This window comes from Littorina saxatilis, linkage group LG9, assembly GCF_037325665.1.
Source record: "Littorina saxatilis isolate snail1 linkage group LG9, US_GU_Lsax_2.0, whole genome shotgun sequence".
NCBI lineage: Eukaryota > Metazoa > Mollusca > Gastropoda > Littorinimorpha > Littorinidae > Littorina > Littorina saxatilis.
In genome coordinates this window covers 53,629,654-53,650,437 of record NC_090253.1, presented here as the reverse complement: position 1 = coordinate 53,650,437, position 20,784 = coordinate 53,629,654, and the positions used below count along the sequence as shown (strand labels likewise).

Sequence of the window (20,784 nt, the reverse complement as noted above, 5' to 3'; positions counted from 1 at the left end):
TTCGACGAACAGAGCATCTACTTGAAGGTCTGCAGCAGCTCCGACGAAGTTGGTGCCGCGGTCTGAGCGTAGCTCTGTTACTGGTCCGCGCAAGGCAACAAATCTCCTGAGGGCGTTTATGAAGGAGGAACTGCTCATTTCCTCAAGGATTTCAATGTGGATAGCACGGATTGCCATGCAGGCAGGTGAAGATCACTGCCCATCTTTTGGCGTTGGAGAGTCCGCCTCTGGTCTTTCTGGCAACCACAGACCACGGTCCAAAGACATCCACCCCAACGTGTGAAAATGGAGCGGAGGGTAGAACTGTGTCAGCAGGGAGACTCGCCATCTTTTGATGAGCCAGCTTTCCTCGTAGTCTTTTGCACAAGAAGCAATGCTGGATTATGGACTGCACAAGCCGCTTTGCACCGATGATCCAGAAGCCGTTAGATCAAAGTGCTCCTTCCGTGAAATGCCGACCTTGGTGCTTCACTTTCGTGTGGTAGTGTCGAACTAGCAGAGTTGACACGTGGTGGTTCTTGGGAAGTATCACAGGGTGCACACTGGCTAGCCCCATGGTTTCTTTAGCATTGCAGAGCCTGCCACCAACACGAAGCAGACCTTCCTCGTCCAGGTAGGGTGAGAGGGACATGATGCTGCTGGACTTGGGAAGGGGCTTACCTTTGGAGAGGCATTCTATCTCAGGTCCGAAAGCGTCTTTCTGGGCGGCGCTGATAATGAAGGCCTCTGTTGCTCTGAGGCTATCAGCGTCACGGTGATGAGAACACTGATGCCAGCCTTTGCAGGATTCTGAAGGCAAAGAGAAGCTGCGGCAGGTGTGTCTGAGGATAGATAGAGAGTTGACCAAGGTTTCCCAACTGGAGAACTTCTTGAATCGGAAGGTCAAAGATGAGGGAACATCTGCAACTTCTGTCTTGCACACACAGGCTCTCACTTCACTGTCCGCATCAGGAGCAACCAATGGAAACTTGGTGTCAGGAATCTCTGTGGAGAGAGAGCTTCCAAAAAGGTTTCCCGATCCATGGAGCCACACACTCTCTTTCCGGCCGAGGTCTTCCGTGGTGTATCTGGTTGCAACATCCGCAGGGTTGGAATCTGTCGGAATGTACTTCCACTGTTGTGGATCAGTCACTCTTCTGATACGTTCAACACGATTGCTGACGTAAGTGTAGAAACGCCGCTTCTCATTGTTGATGTAGCCCAGAATAAATTTACTGTCTGTGTAGAAAGTCACACTCTTGGGGACAACATCAAGCTGCTCTGAGATCAACTGCCATAGATCTGTTGCGAGGACTGCGCTGCACAGTTCAAGGCGAGGTATGGTGTTACCGCTCTTTGGGGCAACCTTGGTCTTGCCCATGACGAAGCCAGAGTGGGAGTTGGGACTGCCGGGAACTTCCACATAAGCCACTGATGAAATTGCCTTTTTTGAGGCGTCACAGAAAATATGGAAGTGTATGTCTGTACACTGGGTGAGCGAGGTCGGGACGTATTGGCGAGGAATCTCGAGTCCTTGCAGCGACTGAAGGGAACTCTTCCACTGCTCCCATTCTTGCAAACAAGAGGTGGACAGGGGCTCATCCCAAACTTTGCCATCAGGAGAAATCTCACGAAGGAAGATCTTCCCTGCGATAACAGCTGGTGCCAGATATCCCAGTGGGTCGTAGATGCTGTTCAAGGTGGAGAGCATGCCTCTGCGAGTGAACAGGCTATTACCCAACTGCAGGTCGACCACAAAGGTGTCATTGTCCAGGTTCCAAGGTAGACCTAGACAGCTGTGTACAGGGAGGGGTGCTGTACGATCTGAGAGGTCCACGGAGTGTAGCTCTGCGCAGAGATCGTCAGCAGACAGGTCTTGCAGAAAGTCTCGGTCGTTCGAGGCGTACTTGTGAAGTCTGATTTTGCCTTTTTCCATCAGATCGGCTTGGGTGCGCTTGATGAGACTGACAGCTTGTTCTTTCTGGGGCAGCGAAGTTACCCCGTCGTCGATGTAGAAGTCACGAGAGACAAAGTTCTTCACGTCTTCTTCACTGGAAGCAACCGTTTTCCTCAGGCCATAAACCGCCACAGCAGGTGAGGGACTGTTACCAAAGACGTGTACACACATACGGTACTCAACAAGGGGCTTGCTGAAGTCATTGTCTTTGTACCAAAAGAATCTGAGGAAATCCCGGTGATCTTCATTCACAAAGAACTGGTAGAACATCTGTTCTATGTCAGCTGTGAAGGCGCAAGCATCTCTTCGAAATCGCAGGAGAACACCAATCAGACTGTTGGTCAAGTCTGGACCCGAAAACATCATGCTGTTCAAAGACACGCCTTCAAAGGTCGCTGAAGAGTCGAAGACGCCTCTAATTTTGTCAGGCTTCTTGGGGTGGTAAACACCAAAGAGTGGAAGATACCAACAACCTTTGTTGTCATCGGGCGGGGGTGCCTTTTCAGCAGATCCACTATCTAGAATCTTGGCCATGAACTTGAAGAAGTGTTCTTTCTTCACTGGATCCTTCTTCAGAGACATGTCGAGGGCATGGGCACGACTGACGGCTTGTGAACGGTTGTTCATGGGGATGGATCTTGATGATCTGAATGGCAGGGGTGCTGACCATCGACCACTGTCATTCTTCTGAAACTGCTGATCCATCAAGTCTAGGAAACGCTTGTCCTCGACAGACAGTCCAATCTTGTCATCCTCCTTGGTTCTCTGGAAGACCGTATCACCAAGGCAGTCAGCCTCTGTGACCTTGAAGTCGTTTGTGCACGGCTCGAAGATGGTCCCTCGGTCAGATGTGACTGAGGTTTTGTTCACACGAACAGCTGAAGGTGATGATGGTTTGTGCATCCGATTCAAGCAGACGTCTCCGACTATCACCCAACCAAGAGGCAGGCGCTGAGCGAAGGGAGACATAGGGGGACCAGTCACTTGTTCCATCACATGATGCGCTTCTGGCAAGTCACGCCCAATAAGCAAGGCAATGGGAGCTCTGCCGTGAATCTGTGGAATGTTGTGGGCAATGTTTCGGAGATGGTGGTGATGCTGCGCTACTTCTGGTGTGGGGATTTCTGTTCTGTCATTTGGGATGTTTGCACATTCAAGCAGGGGAGGTAACCTCATAGTCTTTCTCCCGTCATGGGACTGGACGCACAATCTGTCTGCACGACGCCCACTGATGGTGCTTTGTCCTGCACACGAAGACAAGGTGTACAAGATTTCTTGTGATGATACCTGTTGCTGGTCGAACAAAGATGGGGCGGCCAGTGACCTATTGCTCTGGTCATCGATGATTGCGTAAACTTCCTGGCTTCTCTCTGGTTGGTCTTCTGGAAACACATGGACTAAGATAACCTTGCCACAGGACCTGCTGCCACTGTTATCTCCACACAGCCGTGTGCACTTGGACTTGACGACCTCCTCTCTCTGGCCCTCCCCGCCGTATTCCGAAGATGGGGCTTGGGGTCGCGTAGGCTCACGGTGCATTGCTGTCAAATGGCCTTTGTCGCATTTGCCACACTTGACGACTGCTGAGCATTTGCTTGCTATGTGTGTGTTCGACGACAAACACTTGTAACAAATATTTTTGTCTTTGAGGAAAGTCTTTCGCTCCTGCCAAGATTTGGCTCTGAAAGCTTTACACTCTGTCAGAGAGTGTTGCGTCTTGTGTATGGGGCACTTGGTGGATGATTCATCAGCACTATCTCCATTGTCATCAATGGTCGACTTTCGATTGAAAACATCGTGACGTGTTCGTTCCCGTTGATCGTGACCTCTTTTGTCAGGCTCAGCAGCAAAGCGAAAAGCTGGGTCATTGTACACTTTGCTCACATTCCTCAGAAACTCTACAAGGAAAGTGAAGGGAGGGAATGGAACTCCATGCTGCTACTTGTAGTTGGAGGCCTGTGTGATCCACTTCTGCCTGATGGCATGGGTAGTTTGCAAACAATAGAGTTCACCCCTGCTGAAGAATCATACAGCGCAAACAGCAATGACAGCTTAGGATTCTCCTTGGCACACTGAATTTCATCAAGAATGTCGCAAAGTTCGTAGAGTTTCCTACTGTCTTTGTTCAGTGACGTCAGTTGAGGGAAACGCTCTAGTTTGGTCTTCAAGCATGATTCCACTTGTTCCGGCGAACCGTAGCGGTCATCCAGACGTTCCCACAGAAGTTGCAGCGCTCGCTGAGGATTCGCAGGATTTGAAGAACGCAGGCTGTACGCGTACTTGCTTGACTCAGGTCCTAAGTTTTTAACCAGCAAGTCCAGTTCTTCTTGCGGCGTAAGATCCAAGTCTTTCATGACACTGGAAAAACTATTGCGCCAAACTTCAAAGGACTCAGGCTGTTCATTGAAGACTGTCAACCTGGAGAGAAGTAGGTCCTTCTTCAGTAGGAACTTGGCAAAGTCAAACTGCGCGCCAGTCCCTGCTGCTGCATTCTGATGATCAGACACATCAACTTCAGTGTTGTGCTGGCTGTAGAGGCTAGCCACATACTTTCTTGTTTTCTCCTCAGCATTCTCAGCAGGCAGTTTAAAAGTAGGAGAGATACTTCTTGCATGCGATAGATTGCCAATGCTATTCTCATCTTCTAAAGCGTTTGCTGCTGCTTCAGCAGCTGCTGCTTCTTTCTCTTCTTCGAGGAGCTTCAAGTGTGCGTCGCATTCGCTTTTAATGCGTTCATTCTTTGCTCTTTCTCTCATAACGTCAAATTCTATGCGTGCAAATTGGAGTCGTGCACGTGCGGCCTCTGCCTTGGAACGCTTACGCGCTGCAAAGCTGCTTGTGGCCGAGATGCGGCTTCTGTTTGACAGATGATCCTCTGACATGATGTCCGCTTACAGTTGGGGCAACTGCAGAAAATTCTTCAACATCCTCAGTATGTAGCTGTGTATGTTGTTTTCACTGTTCTGCCTCCACGTTCGTTCAGAAACTCAACAACAAACTGTGCGCAGATAGTGTCACCATTTTAATTGACTTGAGTATTGCTTCTCCCGTCATGCGTCATTGCGGTGAAAAACTGAAAAACAACAACAATAATAACATAAGACCACACTATTTGGCAAATGAGTATGTACCACGGAACCACACACACCAATAAAACAAACTCCACCGTTACCGCCCCACTCATTTTGAACTCAAAGCCATGACGCTCCCTACACAAGGCTTTGATAACGAACGGATAAGGGGCGTAACTCCTTAAGTCATATTACAGTTGAAAATTCAAAGCGGGTCGGCTCCACTCGTGCGTTTCGATTCATTCAAAGATGCAAAGATTTTCGTTGTTGATACAAAGGGACTTGACGCTCACTTTCTGCACGCTGAGAACGCCACTTCCTATAGTGACGCTGAGAACGTTCAAAAATACCATCAAAATATTAATTCTGCCCTACAGCGTTTTAGTTGGTCCATGATGGGTCCAACCAATTGTTTTCCTAATTCATGTCAAGCCTCTGATGCCAAGAAATTGAGTGAAGCCGACCCGCTTTGAATTTTCAACTGTAATATGACTAAGGAGTTACGCCCCTTATCCGTTTGTTATCAAAGCCTTGTGTAAGGAACGTCATGGCTTTGAGTTCTAAATGCCGCCCCACTAAGCATCCAAATATCGGAGCACGTAAAATGAAATTGAACAAAAGTAAGAGCACGTTGTGGCGATGAACCCCAAAAATAAAACCAACGACACGCATTCCACTCCACTTCACACAAACAAATTATCGAACAAATACCTCAAAGAAACTTTTAGAAATAAAATGACTGTACTTACAACATGTGAGCGTACATTAAACTAAAGATGTTTCAGAATCAAGCCGGACCTGGTGCTGGCTGACCAGTACAAATGGCGGCTGCCAAACCAAAAAGGGGGAAGGGAAGTCACCCAACACAAACCAAGGAAAAACAACTCTTGGATACAGAACACACACACACACACACACACACACAAACACACACATACACACACACACAAACACACACACACACACACACACACACACACACACACAAACACACACACACACACAAACACACACACAAACACACACACACACACCAGGGGTGAGTTTTGGCGCTCGCCCGCTCGCCCGCGGCGACTTCAAATCGCGTCGGGCGAGTTCGAAATTCCTCTGAAATCGCCCGCCGGGCGGGTTCAAATTTTGCTGAAGTACAAAGTCGTTAGGCAACGTAGTCAATCGGAACGGCCGGCGAACAAATATCTCTGCGGGCGATCTCAAAATCTGTCACTTCTCTACTGCCCACTCATCCCCCCCCCTTCCCCCACTTTGAGGACTCAGGACTACCATCAATCAATGTCAGACACATTGGCTAGACAGCTACCCCCCTCCGCCTCACTTGACCGTGTCATCACCCCTCCAGTGCCACGAGCCGCTGGCGATTGCATCAGCAGTCAAAATAGTTAAACCCCCCCCTCTGTCCCCCCTCTTTGCCCTATTCACTTCACCCCCTCTCTGATCTTATCCTGCGCTCACCAATCCTTCAGAGACTTTCACATGTTGTAAAACAGTTTCCTCTCAGATAAAAACTCGGTCATTGACCCCGAGTAAGAAGGTCAGTGTCTCGACAGGCAGCTGTGTTCAGATTGCAAGTAACGGTCATTGACCCAGGTCTCAAGGCCAACCAGCTTTTACAATGCATCTGCCTTTGATCTCTGTATTTTTCCTTTGATGTGCCTGCTATGTACCACTGATCCAGTATCTGGGAAATGTATATAATTATGTCATTGACTGCAGGGATACTCATTGAGACCGTTTTCCCAAATATGTTAACACCAGCTTTGCTGACCAACTTAGTACAAGTAGTGACAGTACTACTGCTGTCAATTATTTCCCTTCAACTAAGGAAGTAAAAAAACCCACCCAGATCCACTATATGTGATAAAGAAGAAAAGACAGACCTTCAACAATAGGACAAGGGATGCAACTCTGCTGAATCAAAAGCATAAAGATCACCTGTGAACAATTCTAGGATCAGGAAATCTGAACATCTGTTTGTTTTCATTAGGAAATAGAAATGAAATGTAATGCTTTTGATTATTTATGACTTAAGCTGTGGTAAATTTGGCTGGTATGCAACTTTTACAGTAATATTAATAACACAGACATAAAGAAAAAGAAACAAAACAAGAAAGCAACTTAGAAAATGTTTTGTTTGTAGTCAGCTTTTTATACTTGGTTTTATACAACAAAAAACATAATTTAAATTAAAAAAATGCTGATTTACTCTTTTGTAGTGTGTGTTTATGTGGTAAGTAAAGTTCCATAGTAAATTACTTTGTAAATTGTGTGGTAGGGGTACATAAAGGGGGTAACTTTTAGTGAGGTTTAGTGTGTGATTGTGTGACAGGGTGTGAATGTGGTTTTGATTTCTTGTTTCTTTGTGGCGGCTTTTATTTTAAATTCTTTATTAAAACAAGGTTAATTATCATTATATTAAAACATAGCATTTTAGTCATCAAGTTTTCTGTGTGTTTTTGGTAGTTATTAGTAGTGCAAATCCACATGTATGCATTATAAGTATGAATGTACGTCTTTTGTGTATGTGGTTAGCAAGCGACGAGCCGCTGGGGCGGTTGTAAGAAATCCCGGCAAGTTGGGGGCCGGTTGGGATTTTGGGGGGCCGGTTCAATTTTTGACTTACCGGCCCCCCTGGCCGGTAGCAAAAAAAGTTAAGGTACACCCCTGACACACACACACACACATACACACACACTCACACACACACACACACACACACACACACACACACACACACACACACTCCAACCCCCCCCACCACCACACACCCTAAAACCAAAATAAGTGGCTTCTAGTTTTCTTTGAAAACAACATATTTACAACCTATGTAACATGACTCCGCCTAATGAATCATAAAATTGAAGCTGCAAATAGATGACGCGGAAAGGTGCAGGTAGCTTGACCGTGCAAGGTGATTGCTTTCCCAACTCTGCAGGTGAGTTTCAAGGTGCACCCTAGTATCACCTTCACAACACTTTGGTGCACAGGTACCAACGTGATCGGGTGGCCGAGTGGTAACGCACTTGCGCTCGGAAGCGAGAGGTTGCGTGTTCAGGCCTGGGTTTGGCCGCAATTTTCTCCCCCCTTTCCTAACCTAGGTGGTGGGTTCAAGTGCTAGTCTTTCGGATGAGACGAAAAACCGAGGTCCCTTCGTGTACACTACATTGGGGTGTGCACGTTAAAGATCCCACGATTGACAAAAGGGTCTTTCCTGGCAAAATTGTAAAGGCATAGATAAAAATGTCCACCAAATACCCGTGTGACTTGGAATAAAGTGTAAAAAAATTCCATCTCACACGGCATTAAGTCTCAGGGCTTGAAAACATGAATACACGCATGCAGGAAAAAAAATGGGTAGCGCCGTATACTGTATGGCAGCTCGCTTTCCCCAGGGAGAAAGCAGCCCGAATTTCTGTGAGGTTACCCTCATGGACTATATAAAATCTTATCCTTATCCTTATCCTCCTCCTCCTACGATACCGATACATGCATAGCCTAAGGGTGACCTTATGAATTGTTTTCTTCTGCTGATAGGACGAAGTCACAGAGACATTTGAACTGGCAATCTGGGTAGTAGTTTGATTGAAGATTGTGCTTGTGTGCGTCCAGTCTACTCTTGAGGACACACAAACACACACACACACACACACACATACGCACGCACGCACGCACACACACATACATACACACACACACACACGCACGCACGCACATATATACAAGCACACACACGCACGCACACATACACAAACACACACACACACACACGCACACACACACACGCACGCACGCACACATACACAAACACACACACACGCACACACACACACACACACGCACACACACACACACACACACACACACACACACACACACACACACACACACACACACACAGGTTTTCATTCAATTCAATAGATTACTGGCAACTGACGCTAACGTGCAGTGAAACATCTTAAATAATGAGGAGAGTTGAAGCCACAAATCACTGATGCATGAATATATATAGGCCACTGGGGCGTATGGGGGTCAGTGATCTCAAGGATCTGTCAACTGTGTCGGCTTCTAAACCACTCAAAGACAGAGTCCTTCCCAAGTGAAGGCCAAATGTAGCGCTGCTTTCTCGTGCTGGCAACGCTAAATTTAGCTCTGTGGTCTTCGCTCTAGCAAGGCATGGTCTCCTCGAGACGGATGTTCGGCTTTGAACGATTTAGCTGACGGTTTTAACTCTGCCCGTCTTTCCAATTGGATCATTCCAGCCTCCCCTTAGACACATCCCAACATGCAACAGCCTGCCTGTGTTCTGAGCAGTTTGGCAATTTTCTATGAATCAATTTTTTCAAAAGTTACTGGTGTCAATGTACAAAATTACAAAAATGACTTCCAACCCTGCACAAAAAGCGGCCACGATGTTCATTTGTGGTGTGTGTCAACGTGGAGGAATCGTCTTTCCTCGTGGAAAAGTCAGGGCTGTCTTCACGGGCAGATGTGAACGAAATAGTGAGCAGGACTGTCTTCTCGGGGAGATGTGAACGAAATAGTGAGCAGGGCTGTCTTCACGGGCAGATGTGAACGAAATAGTGAGCAGGGCTGTCTTCACGGGCAGATGTGAACGAAATAGTGAGCAGGGCTGTCTTCACGGGCAGATGTGAACGAAATAGTGAGCAGGGCTGTCTTCACGGGCAGATGTGAACGAAATAGTGAGCAGGACTGTCTTCACGGGCAGATGTGAACGAAATAGTGAGCAGGGCTGTCTTCACGGGCAGATGTGAACGAAATAGTGAGCAGGGCTGTCTTCACGGGCAGATGTGAACGAAATAGTGAGCAGGACTGTCTTCACGGGCAGATGTGAACGAAATAGTGAGCAGGGCTGTCTTCTCGGGCAGATGTGAACGAAATAGTGAACAGGGCTGTCTTCTCGGGCAGATGTGAACGAAATAGTGAGCAGGGCTGTCTTCACGGGCAGATGTGAACGAAATAGTGAGCAGGGCCGTCTTCACGGGCAGATGTGAACGAAATAGTGAGCAGGGCTGTCTTCACGGGCAGATGTGAACGAAATAGTGAGCAGGACTGTCTTCACGGGCAGATGTGAACGAAATAGTGAGCAGGACTGTCTTCACGGGCAGATGTGAACGAAATAGTGAGCAGGACTGTCTTCACGGGCAGATCGAATAGTGAGCAGGACTGTCTTCACGGGCAGATGTGAACGAAATAGTGAGCAGGGCTGTCTTCACGGGCAGATGTGAACGAAATAGTGAGCAGGACTGTATTCACGGGCAGATGTGAACGGAATAGTGAGCAGGACTGTCTTCACGGGCAGATGTGAACGAAATAGTGAGCAGGGCTGTCTTCACGGGCAGATGTGAACGAAATAGTGAGCAGGGCTGTCTTCACGGGCAGATAAGTGAACGAAATAGTGAGCAGGACTGTCTTCTCGGGCAGATGTGAACGAAATAGTGAGCAGGGCTGTCTTTACGGGCAGATGTGAACGAAACAGTGAGCAGGGCTGTCTTCACGGGCAGATGTGAACGAAATAGTGAGCAGGACTGTCTTCACGGGCAGATAAGTGAACGAAATAGTGAGCAGGACTGTCTTCTCGGGCAGATGTGAACGAAATAGTGAGCAGGGCTGTCTTTACGGGCAGATGTGAACGAAATAGTGAGCAGGGCTGTCTTCACGGGCAGATGTGAACGAAATAGTGAGCAGGGCTGTCTTCACGGGCAGATGTGAACGAAATAGTGAGCAGGACTGTCTTCACGGGCAGATGTGAACGAAATAGTGAGCAGGACTGTCTTCACGGGCAGATGTGAACGAAATAGTGAGCAGGGCTGTCTTCACGGGCAGATGTGAACGAAATAGTGAGCAGGGCTGTCTTCACGGGCAGATGTAAACGAAATAGTGAGCAGGGCTGTCTTCACGGGCAGATGTAAACGAAATAGTGAGCAGGACTGTCTTCACGGGCAGATGTGAACGAAAGAGTAAGCAGGGCTGTCTTCACGGGCAGATGTGAACGAAATAGTGAGCAGGGCTGTCTTCACGGGCAGATGTGAACGAAATAGTGAGCAGGACTGTCTTCACGGGCAGGCTGTGACTTTAAAGTCAAATGTTATCTTATTAAAACGCATTTGGTTTGAACAATTTTATTCAGCAAAATGACATACAACAAAGCCGCTTACAATCAATTCGTAAATGGAGCACCACAAGCAAAGCTTATAAACGTATGCTATTTAGTTTGGCGGACGTTACGGGGAACTGTGGAAGGGAAAACGAAGGAGAACAAATCAACAAAAACGCATTCAAAGTGTTTGCACCTTGTTTGAAAAACACGATCTGCACCAGTGGTTTCACAAGTTGATGCCCTAAAGACGTTTTGTTAACTTGCATTGTGCTCTGGGAGATAACCAAAAAAACAAGTCGCGTAAGGCGAAATTACTACATTTAGTCAAGCTGTGGAACTCACAGAATGAAACTGAACGTAGTCCGCCGCGAGTGCAAAAGGCAGTGAAAGTGACGAGCCTGTTTGGCGCGGTAGCGATTGCGCTGTGCTTCATAGCACGCTTTACTGTACCTCTCTTCGTTTTAACTTTCTGAGCGTGTTTTTAATCCAAACATATCATATCTATATGTTTTTGGAATCAGGAACCGACAAGGAATAAGATGAAATAGTTTTTAAAACGATTTCGAAAATTTAATTTTGATCATAATTTTTATATTTTTAATTTTCAGAGCTTGTTTTTAATCCAAATATAACATATGTATATGTTTTTAGAATCAGAAAATGACGAAAAATAAGATGAAATTGTTTTTGGATCGTTTAATAAAAAAATAATTTTAATTACAAGTTTCCGATTTTTAATGACCAAACTCACTCATTAGATTTTAAACCACCAAGCTGAAATGCAATACCAAACTTCGGGCTTTGTCGAAGATTGCTTGGCCAAAATTTCAATCACTTTGATTGAAAAATGAGGGTGTGACAGTGCCGCCTCAACTTTTACAAAAAGCCGGATATGACGTCATCAAAGGTATTTATCGAAAAAATGAAAAAAAAGTCCGGGGATATCATACCCAGGAACTCTCATGTCAAATTTCATAAAGATCGGCCCAGTAGTTTAGTCTGAATCGCTCTACACACACACACAGACAGACAGACACACACACATACACCACGACCCTCGTCTCGATTCCCCCCTCTATGTTAAAGGGATAGTCTCCGCCGGGAAAAGGCCTTCAGATCGCTTTCAAAGCATCACCGTAAGATTCTACGTTACAAATAATGCTACCATCCATGAGGAATAACTTAACTTTGCAAATTCAACAGTTTTGATAGCTAATTAATTGTCGTAACAGAATCCAAGGAAAGAGCACTCTTGTAATGGTTGGGTGATTTCCCTTGTCAAATGTGTCAACAATGGCGTCTCCCTGCGATCATTGTAGTCTGAAAGTGAAAAGGTAAGTGTTAACGTTGTCTGACAGGAAATAAAGCTTTCAATAGGACAAGTCAGTATCAGTGTACAAGTTGCTCTCAGCAGGACTGCAAATGAATCGATCGATGCGAGTCAAAAAGCCCTGTAGCACTCAAAATGATTCGAAGATCATGCTCGTACTTTGTTTAGAAGCAGTACTCAGATTATCTTGGACATATGTGTTGCCTGTTGGTGATCATTTCAAATATATGTCTCTAAAGTTGCGCTTTTACCTATAAGCTTATGCATTTGTTTCAAATTCCATTCATGTCACTGATCGAACACAGGGAACAGTAAACGTGCGAGAGTTCGAAGCAAAGCGCATTCATGTTTCAGACAAATACTGAAATAGAGAGCTCTGAAAATTATGTCTTTTCTCATAATAGTAACCCAAAAGAGAAGAAATTATACTTATCCCTCTGAACAATGTCGAGGATATCAGTGTCTTGTGCATTTGTTGTGTGTGTGTGTGTGTGTGTGTGTGTGTGTGTGTGAGAGAGAGACTTGTATCACTGTGTGTGTGTGCATGAATGTGACTGTGTGTGTGTGTCACTTTGTGCATGAGTGTGATTATGTGTGTGTGTGTGTGTGTGTGTGTGTGTGTGTGTGTGTGTGTGTATTATGCTTGTGATATAATCACATATATATATATAAATTGTATTTTTGTATACACGTGAAAAAAAGAGTACAAACTACACTGTTGTGTGTGTGAACGTTGTGTGTCAGCTGTCAAAACTCAAGTGAGCTTTTCCTGATTATGATTGAAGTTTGCTACAAATAACTCATTAACTGTAAGGGAGATTGATTAATATATAGTGTATTCTTTTCAAGCATTTGTCTTTATTTTCAGGCTATGGAAGTTTTACATTCAAAACAACAAGCGGCCAGGCTGCTCGTTCAACTTCAAGAGAAAAGTGCACATCGAGGCAGGATAGGGAGAGGAATTAGCAGAGGTGTGAGCTAATGCAGAGGCAAGGACTGGTCCAAGTCTTCTCAAACTGAAATTGGTTTGCTGGGCAAGGGGAAGGCTGATCCGAATAACAATTTGAAGGTAAGTGAGGACTAGTTATACTTATAATATTAATAGATACTTTCTCTGTGTGCAGGAGTTAAAAGAAAAAGACTTATGATGTTAGAGCCAAGGGTAATTTTGTGAATTCCAATAGAGTGCTATCACATTCATCCAACTGAACAATGTCAAGAAAATCAGTGCGTGTTGTGTACTTACAGTTATGTGTGGATGTGTGTGTGTTTTAAGAATGTAATGTGTGCAGAAAATAAGTAAAATTGTGTGTAAGTAGTGGTCTGGGTGGCCCAAAAAACTATTTGAAGGTGAATCAGGACTATAGTTATAAGTACTTTCTCTCACTGCTTCGCCCCCTCAAACCCCACGCCTCCTCCAAACTCAATCATTCGAGTAAGTACCTTTTTATTCTGCAAGATTTGTGAGGTCGAAGACTTTGTTACAGGGTATACTAAATAATGACTAACGGTGAGGTTTTTAGGTCTCAGTCACAAATTACATTACCGGTGCTTTTTTTTCATTCTAGGGAATGTGTGTATTTCCTGGTTTCAAAAAATATTGAAAAAGAATGAAAATTCAGCTTCAGCATCCAGATTTTGTCAAGATATTTTGTGCAGTTATATTTCAGTACCCACAACCTTTTAGTGTCTCATAAAGGGAAATAAATGAACAGTCCTCACAATTGGGGTGCTGTACCATGAACCCCCCCCCCTTTTAAAAACCTTTACAATTCAAGATCTCCCCTATATTTAGACCTTGCTTTTAAGATTTTCTGGTCATAACCTATGCAAATTCACCTTCATTTTAAGACTTCCTATTTTTAAATGCCTGATTTTATCAGATTTTGGGAGATCGTAAAAGGGGGTTCCACTGTAATATGAATTCTGTTTTAGCTACACCTGTATGCTGTTTGAAAAGAAGGATATTTTACAGATTGAGGGGATCATTTCTGCCTCCATAATGATCGTTATGATCTGACACATTGGCTAACAGATTCCATGATCATGCTGTTATGTAGGAAGTCATAATAATGATGTGTAGGTTTTTGAATTGTGTCTGCTTTGCAGTTCAAATAGATATCTGCCTTCCTGTTCATTATTTTTTTCAAATAAGACAATCCCTGAAGCACATTTTCCAACCACATGTCAAACAGCAGGTCTGCTTAGCTTGAAACATAAGTATTGAATAATTATATCAAATTGACCTTTTTGCGGTTGAGCACTTGACAGATGCTACAATACCTCTTGTAGAGAAATTTTTTTAGAGATACAGTGGAGCCCTTTTAAGATATATATATTTATATACAGCAAACTCAATCAAAGAAAAGCAGAATGTCTTAGAATAGAGGTTATAAACAGGAATCTGAGAAAGTAGTGTCTTTTAAGACAAATGTTGTGTTTTTTTAAAAGGGGGGGGGGGGGGGGGGGGGCAAAGTTAGGGTTTCACTGTACAATGCAATGGTAAACTGGGCATTCATTTCAAGTAGCCAAAGATGTGTAACTGACACTTTTGCTCGTCAGGAGCACTAGAACACGTCACATTTTCACACTTGTCAGTGTGAGAATGCTAAGTGTGTCAGAATGCTAAAAATCTGGAAAGCCAATGCCCACAGGTATATCCCATCCCCCCTCTCCCACCCACCACCACCTTTTACTCACACTTGCAATCCATTACGTACATGAATAGATTACAAACACTCTTCTGTAACTCTTTATTTTCACACTTTTTCTTGCATTTGGTTAATTTTTTCAACCCTTTTCGAAGTTTGAATTAAGTGTCTTCACTGATGGGTGATTTTCTGTTTATGCTCCAGGACTTCAAGGCACTGGTGCTTGATGACAGCAGGCTCCTACTGGCCCACACACAAAGAAGAGATTGAAGATGCCCTGGTCCTGGAAGAAGAAGAGGGAAAGATCAATAAAGCCAAACGATACGCATCATTCAGTTATATTGAGGAAAGATATTGGCTATTCGGGTGAAGGTGTAAGAGTTGCCATGTGCAGTTGCTGTGTATGGGTCATAGGAATGACATTATACATCCAACTGGCCAGTAAACTGACTTTCTTCCTTGTTGCCTGCATTGGAGTACATTGTGGTGTTAAACAAAGTGCGTTTCTGTGTGGGTTGGTTTACACATGCTCTGTCACATTCCATATTAGACGGCCAGCTGAGACTACAAAATAGTGCATGTTTGTACATTAAAAACAATTAAAAGGAATTCTAACCAGAACCAATCGATACATAAATGTTATTTGTAGTTTTGACAAAAATATGACATTTTATACACACCTTGCAGGGGCGGATCAGTTCATTTTATGGGTGTGAAGGCGCGAAGCGCCGAGCCGACGGTGCAAAGCGCCTAGCTTGCTAGGGGGGTCCGGGGGCATGCCCCCCCGGAAAATTCTGAAAAAAAGGATGCAAAATGGTGCAATCTGGTGCATTCTGAGGATGATCATTACCAGTTTCAGGCAGCAGATTTTGTCACTGATTAATACCCCAAAAATTGAAACAACACAAAAAAAAAACACAAAAAAATATTTTTATTTTTTGGCTGGGGGGGAGGTTTCCGGAAACCCCGGAACCCCCCCCTCGTCCGCCCCTGCCTTGACAGTCCTTGTTCACCTTGAGGAACACTGACTGTCTCAATCAGTGTAAAATGTCATAATTTGGTCAAAAATACAAATAATGTATATAGTTTTTTGCTTTTTTAATGTACTGTAATCTACCTTGTAAGCGCCGTTAGTACCTAGTAAACGCCCACCCCCAACATTTGGATCAGTGTTTGAACATACCGTAAAAGTCGACCTATAAGCCGCGACTTTTTTCTAATGAACAGACCCCTGCGGCTTATAACCCAGTGCAGAATAAGTAGGAATTTCTTCTTTTTTCTGAAATTTTGTTAAAAATCAGGGGGTGCGGCTTGTATTCAGGTGCGTCTTATAGGCCAACTTTTACGGTATGTTGTGTGTGTGGTGTTTTTTTATTATGTGCACAGTTCTGCACCTTGTAGAGACATTTTCATTCTAAAGAACGCTGACAGACAGCTATATATTTATTTATTTCATACTCTCGGCACTGGAGTATCTCTAGATAGCCCCTCAAAAATAAGACGAGGGAGGGTCTTCTGAAGTTGAAGAGGTCTGCTTTCAGTGATTTCCAGGGAGCATGTGAAACGACCAGTGTTTGATAACACCACTTCCCTCTGAAAGATTTTAGCTTTCTAAAATAAACTTACCCCTTTCTTCGTCACATCAATGTCTTGGATCAGTATCAAAGACTGACAGAATGACTATTCATTTCGTGTTTTTTAGGATGTGTGTACATTCACTCTCACTGAATGAATTTTTGTGTTTGGTTTTTAGTGTTTTTTCTTTCTGTTTAGACACTTGCATATCAAGCGAAAGATACATACAGGGTGACTATTTGTGCATGGAAACAGCTGACATGAGCAATAAAGTCTGGGGAAGGGTCGTGAAAGTGTATTGATTAATGCGTTGAATTCACAGGTCTAGTAAAACTTGTGCAAAACAAATATATACAGGTGTTGAAAAGTGCTCGAATTCCAAGAATAGTTTCATGTGTAGCACCTTTGAACTGTGCAGAGAGAATGTGTGCCTGTGGATTTGAGATCTACATGGAATAAAATAGACACTGTTCTTGACAATTGAGTATGTTTTTGTGTGCGCATGTTGTTTGGTTTATTGATAATAATTGACTTTTGGTCAAGATGTAACCATGAATTTCTGTAGCAAAGATGCAATGATAAAAATAGACAGAATATGATCAAATAATAAGACACTGGGCTGCAAATTGCTTTTAATTGTCATTGTATTTATCTGTAAACTGATCATGATTTCCATGGCATGATTAATGCAGTGGAACCTCCCTTCTATGACCCCCCAATTTAAAACTCCCTTCTTTTTAAGACCTTGTTTTCTCACATTTTCTGTTCATAACCTCTGTAAAATTACCCCCATTTTAAGACTCGTTCCTTTTTTAGACTCGATTTTCTCAGATTGTTTGAGGTCGTAAAAGGGGGGTGCCACTGTAGTAATAATGCATCTTCAGAAATTGAACACAGGTGCTGCAGTTTTTTTATAACCATGAAGAAGAAAAATACTGTTTCAAAACTGTGACAGTGTCTTATCCTCAAACGTACACCTTTTTAAAGAATCCATAACTTTTAATCACTCAACAAAATTGCCTGCAGCTCAAGTGAACCAGAAATGGGGAACAATTGGCCACACTCAAGGAATCGGTTCCTGGCAACTTTTCTGTCGGTCGCGCAGCCTGAGAGAAACATGACAGAGATAGTTACTCAAGATAAAAGATAAGCTTGACTTACATCAGAATTATGAACATTTAAACTCACCTTGAGCTTTGTCCAAAATATTTTAAACCATTATTGCCACACATTGCAAGAATGTTTGATGTCCGGGTGCTTTTCCCCTGAAAATTAAAAAAAACAGTTCTAGTAATTATAGCAACATATAAACCACTAAGTGTAAACCAAAGGCTGGCCAATTACATACAGTTCTACAGCAACATCAGTTCTGAACATGAAGCTTTCAACATGCACAGCGACACTTAAAAATGGCAGTTAAAAAAGAAAGGATGAATGAGATTCTGCCGCATTTAGTGTTTGCTTCAATGAACGCCGTCCGAGGAAGAATGTGATCTTCGTTAAAAAGTTACCCTTTCACAAAGCCTTACAATAAGCTTCAATCATAGTTTTTCCTGCAAAATCACAACATTAAAAACTTTAGGCACAGAAAAACTCATACCGCTGACAATATAAAATGTCAGTTATAAATAACATTTTCTGTTGCACTACATCCAAAGACTGTGCTGACTGACCTTACTTTTTCCATCTCAAAACAATTTTTAGGGGGATTACCTACTCTGTCTGTCTGTCACAGTGTCAGGGCTCAGTCTCCTATACAGTGCACCACAGGAGCTTGTACCCAACTGCCAGTTGATCATTATTTACTCCTGCATGTACGCCCTTACTAGGCTAGCGAATGCGTAGTATGTAGTTGTAAGAAGACTGTAGGGATGAAGGAGTAAATAATGATCGACCGGCACTTTGATACAAGCTCCTGTGCAGTGCACAGACACACACACACACACCGTGGCGTGTCCGTGTTCAAACCAAAACTGGACTCAATCGACCCTGCACACTACACGTTTGTGCACTCGCTTGATGGATGCTTCATTCGCTCAACACACCAGCAGACACACAGACAAAAACGGCAGCAACATTTGTCTAGGTCTGTCCAAAGTCTACACAACACTTGCTTTACTTACAAATCCCGGCAGCAGGAGATCGAGAGAGCTCTGCGTCGTGGGTAGTCAGCGCACACCGCCACACGACGGTAACACTCATGCAGTTCAATCCAACTTTCCCACTGCTTGCTGAATTGATAACTTTGCATTTTGTGCGTCGAGCATGAATTTCTCGTAATTCTGTGTCGTTCCCAGTCAGTCTGCTGGTTTCTGAACCACCTTGAGTCGATTTCTTACTGAAACGTGTGGGCTTGTTGTCACAAAGCGGCCATCCCATCCGCCATTGTTTTGAGTCGTCATGAAAACGGCACGCTCGCGACGGAAACCAGTCTATGACGGCCAATTTTAATCTTCAAATGGTGGAGAGCAGTCGCCAATTTAATCATGTTTAATTAATTATTTAGCATACTTGTGGTGCTTTATTGAGCAAACCGGGCCAGGTGCGTCTTAATTAAGGTACACTAAATTCCGCAAATTCTTCAAATCGGCCGAATTCGACAAAAAAAACTCCAAAATGGCGGCGTGGACACTATATGTTTAAAACATTTAGTCAAAACTTGACTAAATGTAAAAACACAGCATGGCTTACATCCCCATGCCGTACGACGTCGGGGTTTGGGGGGGGGGGTGGAGGAGGCGGAGGGGGACCTCGGCAGCGAAGTGACGCAAATGTGTGTGCGTGTGTGTGTGGTTGTGCGTTGGTGTGCGTACATGCGCGTGTGTGTGTGTGTGTGTGTGTGTGTGTGTGTGCGTGCGCGCGCGCAAATGTGTGTGCGTGTGTTTCAAGTTAAATCAAACAGATTATAAAGACTTTTACAAAACACGCATTTGTTTCAAGCTTAATAAACAAACAACACACAGAATCACGAGCGCGTGCCAGCAAATGCTTCTCAAAAACCACAAAAGTAATCCGCGGCTTGTTTCGTGTCAAAAGAAATGCCTGTATGATAAAGTGCGCACTACTCCATTGATCCAGAGTCCGTGTAACATGACTCGAGCCAATAATGACGCACGCTCAAGCCCTACATTGCTCAGTCATGCGTGACTGTCTAGGCCAGTGGAGCAAGCAAGGTGAACGATCTCCTCGCCTACAGGCAAATGGCAAGGTGTACTTTAGGCAGGCCTGTACCTGTACCTGTACCTTAGTGGTATGACAGCTTACAAGCGCCAGAACCTGAGGTTACTAATATCACGTGGAAAGTAGGAATTAACACGTGTTCAGTGTAATTCACAGTGATAATGTTAACTGACAGTGTTAATGACTTATTTTCAGTTTTATCCTCGGCTTACTTGCGTCAAAACCAGAATTAAACACAAACTCCTGATAATTACACATTTACACTTGATATTTAAGCATGAATACTTGATAATTACAGTTTTCGCGTGAAAATTAGTAATGGTTAGTTCTGGCTTAATTCCAGGTGTATTACTTGAGCCAAAACTGAAAGTTAAACGTTATCTGGGGAAGAACAATTTTCACCACATAATTGTAATATTGACTAATTTTTACCACATAATTGTAATTTGGCGATAGGTCACTAGAAAGTAGAGAGCGAACGGGTGACAGAGCATGACACAAGACACGCCTGAACTACAGCGTGGTCACATACCGGTCAGGGTATTGGCTGCAGTTCTTGCGGTAGCTAACACTTGGCTCTGATTCCCTTCACCTAAATCCATTCCGTTGTGAAAGGATAAAGTGGCCGCACGTTTCAAATTCTCTCGGAATCCAAAAACAAATTTATAGACTGCCAACTACCTATGATCCCTGGAAAAATGTGTTCCTAGACTATGATCCCCATGAAAATGTGTTCCTTGACCGTGATCCCCATTAAAATGTGTTCCTAGGCTGTCATCCCCATGAAAATGTGTTCCTGGACTATGATTCCTAGGAAAATGTGTTCCTTGACCATGGTCCCCATGAAAATGTGTTCATGGACTGTCATCCCCATGAAAATGTGTTCCTGGACTATGTATGATTCCCAG

General features: G+C 44.1%; 1 protein-coding gene and 3 long non-coding RNA genes across 11 annotated transcripts in view; 1 reads left to right on the top strand and 3 right to left on the bottom strand.

The window, feature by feature from the left end:
- LOC138976489 (transcription intermediary factor 1-beta-like) overlaps positions 1-20,784 on the bottom strand; it is a 433,321-nt gene that overhangs the window by 239,196 nt on the left and 173,341 nt on the right. The gene's annotated exons all lie outside the window — the stretch shown is intronic.
- LOC138976455 (uncharacterized) lies at positions 4,940-6,243 on the bottom strand. Its single transcript, XR_011459015.1, has 2 exons — positions 5,757-6,243; positions 4,940-5,009 (listed from the first exon to the last, which is right to left on the bottom strand). It is a non-coding gene; the product is annotated as an uncharacterized lncRNA (long non-coding RNA).
- On the top strand, positions 12,204-15,463 carry LOC138976452 (uncharacterized). Its single transcript, XR_011459005.1, has 3 exons — positions 12,204-12,474; positions 13,339-13,539; positions 15,326-15,463. It is a non-coding gene; the product is annotated as an uncharacterized lncRNA (long non-coding RNA).
- On the bottom strand, positions 15,207-19,225 carry LOC138976453 (uncharacterized). 7 transcript variants are annotated; one of them, XR_011459006.1, is made up of 4 exons: positions 18,820-19,225; positions 17,885-17,961; positions 15,802-15,915; positions 15,207-15,404 (listed from the first exon to the last, which is right to left on the bottom strand). It is a non-coding gene; the product is annotated as an uncharacterized lncRNA (long non-coding RNA). The 7 variants fall into 7 exon arrangements; XR_011459012.1 differs by lacking the exon at positions 18,820-19,225 and adding an exon at positions 18,742-18,760; XR_011459009.1 differs by lacking the exon at positions 18,820-19,225 and adding an exon at positions 18,643-18,701.